The sequence below is a fragment of the Mastomys coucha genome, unplaced genomic scaffold (assembly GCF_008632895.1).
Source record: "Mastomys coucha isolate ucsf_1 unplaced genomic scaffold, UCSF_Mcou_1 pScaffold15, whole genome shotgun sequence".
NCBI lineage: Eukaryota > Metazoa > Chordata > Mammalia > Rodentia > Muridae > Mastomys > Mastomys coucha.
The window spans coordinates 68364257-68368042 of record NW_022196897.1 but is presented as its reverse complement, the minus strand read 5'-3'; the positions used below and the strand labels follow the sequence as shown (position 1 = coordinate 68368042).

At 34.3% G+C, this 3786-nt stretch overlaps 1 long non-coding RNA gene across 1 annotated transcript; it reads right to left on the bottom strand.

Annotated features, from left to right (window-relative positions):
• Positions 1–955: 955 nt before the first annotated feature.
• Positions 956–3121, bottom strand: LOC116092040. The gene is made up of 3 exons (XR_004119158.1): positions 3043–3121; positions 2416–2517; positions 956–1366 (listed from the first exon to the last, which is right to left on the bottom strand). It is a non-coding gene; the product is annotated as an uncharacterized LOC116092040 (long non-coding RNA).
• Between the last annotated feature and the right edge of the window lie 665 nt (positions 3122–3786).

Below are 3786 nucleotides of genomic sequence, written 5' to 3'. Positions count from 1 at the left end.
GTTAACAAATTCAGATAAATTGAAATCATGTAACTTTTCTCATCATAATGCAATAAAAATTTAAAAAAGTATCTAAGCTTGCTTTTAATAATAAGCAATTATTAAAAAAAATAGTATGACTTTTCACCAACATTGCAACTTCTTCTATGGTGGGGACTTAGGGTTTGAATGAATGTAACCTGCTCTCTGTGGGCTGAGAATGAAGTCACTCACTCAAGTCAAATAGCTTTGTCCATAGCAGGAAGTCTGTATCCAAAAATTGAGCCTACAATGCCTCTTAAACTCCATTTTTCCTTCATTTTACAAAGCACATAATTATAAAACAAAAGTGGTCTTGTTGATTGATAATATCAAAGTTTCAGAGGAAAACATTGCATGCATGAAGATAATTCTCATAAAATTCCTCAGAGATCATAAATGTTTTAAAAATTCTGATGTAAAATGAAATTATTTTAATGGTAGATGTTTTAGGGTTTTTTTTTATACTTTGAAGATTTAATTGACATAGAGAAATAAGAAGGAGTTTTAATAACTATTGTAGATATTTCCCTTTACATTGATGAAATTGATCAAAATTTCAATTGTTAAATATTTACATTTAATTTGAATTTTTTATAATTTCTATTATTTTAAGTTTTTAAATATTATAAAGAGTGACATTTACTTTGTTTACATTTTGTGCTTCACCCTTTAAATTATATGATTTTTTTTTTCTTTCACAATGCCTAGGACTTAAATTTAACATGCCCTCTTAGGAGGCTCCTGTGTGAACCTAATTAAGTGCAAGCACATTCTCCATTGAAAGTTTATTTGGCCTTGCATGCCTTGTAAAGTTATTGGAGCCACCATATCCTTGAACAATAGGGTTAGTTTTTATTATTCCACATACTTGGTAGAAAACAAGTTGATAGTTTTGGTTGTGTGAAACATTTTATGAACAGAGTAGAGGATGTCAGAACAGAACGATAAGAACCATGTTTATTTCTCTGACTTTAATATTATTAAAGGTCTGGAAGAAACCATGGAAAATGGAGTCCATGGGCATTTGCAGCTGGCTGCAGACTTTTTCTTACTTTCCATGCTGTTGATAGTCCTGTGTTCAGAACAAAAAGGAGATACACTGAGACCAGGATCTATGTCACTCCACAAAGGTAAGGTCATAACAAGAAAAAGTAAGAATTCAGACAGGACAGTAGTACAATCAGATCAGTGTCCACATAGTCATGGAGAACACTCTAGTTTCGAGGAAGGAGTTCAGATGCTGTAAATGGTTTGTGGAGCATGTTGCCTCTGTGTACCCAAGGGTTGTAGTAGAAGATGTAGTTCATCACTCTGTCTCCTGATGTGGGGCACATTTCTTGCAAATCTAAAATGGCAAGAAAAATAGACTTTTTTAGAAAACTGTTTTGTTTCTTAATGAATATAAGCTTTGAAATTGATCATATTTTTTGTTGTGATTTCTTGGATCCTTAGAGCAAAAAGTGGCCGCTGATCTCTAACAAAAAGTGAAGAATAGATGGCTAATATTTGTGAAGTAATCTGATCCTCATTTTCACCCTTTTTGAACCCCCTTTTCTCTGTAAACTCCTTCAAAAATTTCCATGATGCATTAATTGTCTTTTTTTTTCCAACTATCTTTAGCCTCTAGTCTCAGGCCAATGAGTCTCTAACCACCAGGGACACATTTGATTTCCTGACCCACTGCAATGAAGGACAGTACACATCAACAGGAATCTGGGTCAGGTTATCAAACAAAGGGAACATAGAGTTTTAGGCTCCTGAGCAGAAGAGAGTGATGTCAGAGAAATGTAAATAAAGTTGAATTTCAGTAAAAATATAAAAGGGCCGGGTATAAAGAGGTATGGCTTAGAAATGGATGCTTTATCTTGTTTCCTTGGAAACTACAAAGTTAATATAAAGTAAGCACAACTTATCCTGAAACCTTATATTTGACGTTTTAACACTGTCTGTCTGTCCTCTGTGTTCATGTTATGTAACATTTCTAGGCTTTACTGAGGATCTTAATTCTTATTGATGTAATTCAAACAGTATATTTTTTCTAGTAGCGTAAAATGTTTTAGAACAGACCACCTCAGTGCAAAGAGAGTGTCATAAGGGAATGGGTGTTTATGGCACTTCCCATGTTCAGTATATCCTTGGGAGAAAAGTCATTTCCTGTTAAATTACCTGGTGCCTTTATCTGTGTTTGTTATTCAAGCATAACCAAGAGCTGAGGAGACTTTTACTGAGTTACCTTTTGTTTTCTCATACATTTAATAAAGTATTAAGAACATTTATGAAATGTTAAAACACAAACTACAAAAGTTAAAGGTTACACCATAAAACTAAGCTTTTCTACAAGCACAGATGAAGTATCAATGATACAGCTCACACATTTCAATTGGACCAACTCACTTTTTCTCATTTGACTTTGTCTCTCTTCTGTTTGTTCACTTTTGGACCCCACTGATCCAATATGACCAAACTTGGAGGCTTACTCCATTTGATTCTTCAGTTCTTATCAGAAAGGGAGGGAGGGTGAAAGGGAGGGGGAGATGGAGAGAGAGGAGAGAGAGAGAGAGAGAGAGAGAGAGAGAGAGAGAGAGAGAGAGAGAGAGAGAGAGAAATTATTAGATTTAGGCCAGTTTGAAAATCCTAACTCACAATGCTGTGCCCAAGAAATCAACATACTGAAAGATACACTATGAAAGGATTCTCTCTGGGCAGCTAATAAAGGAACTCTATATCTCTTCCAACCCACCCTCAACACACATTCACCTGTCAGGCAGGAAACACAAGGGATAAGGGACACAACATAGTTGTCTATGAACAAATGGACTGGGAAAACCTATATGAGCTTGGTAGTTGGACAGGATGTAATTAAAATCCCATCTTTTCCAGGAAGTCTCAGAAAAGGAAATAATAAGCATGGAAGTCTCAGAGAAAAAAAGGTACTATGGCCTAAATATCTCTAGGTTAGATATAAAAGAAACCTGATGCTTTCCTGACTACTCTGTGAATCCTAAAACCAGAAGTTCTTACTATCAAGCCTGCAGTCATGATGTGACTATGTTGCTTATCTGTGGTAGGGAAAAATGATAGGTACTAAGAGGAAGGCCGCATTCTAAGCTTTTTCAGAATGTAAATACCAGTATTAAAAAGTAACAATCATAACCATAACAACAATAACAATAATAAACAGAGTAGCTTCCCTTAAAACAGTTAAAGCCAAGGAATCTAGCATTCTTGGAAACTTCTTTTTCTCCCTTCATTGTTTATTTATACATATACAAATACATATGCAAGGAGCTTTCTCAAGAAGATGAAGAGTCAAGACCATAAGGAACACAGTGCAGAACACTGAGGCCCTTAGAATCTGGAGGTAGGCTACTTGGGTTCTACCATTCCACTAACTTTAGCTTTATCCATAAGTCTAATTACTAGGGCTCTATTAGTCACAGGCAGATAATGATAATTTCTTTTAAAAAAGTAAATGAGGACAAATGTGCTAATTTTACTAGTCTCATACAGTCTCACTCTCAAGACATGAGAGAATTGATTTTTCTACTGTTAGCCTTTCTAAATACAATGGTCTAAAGAATGATATATATACTTGTCTTATTTACATAAAAATGACATTAAAGTCAAATCAAATGAGTTTTTCAGTATATAAAAGTATATTTATTATATTATTGTTTGTGTCATAGTGATTAATAACATACAAGTTGACAAATAAACTGTTCTAGATATGAAGAACGAATTTTTGAATTATCTGTCTTCAGGGAG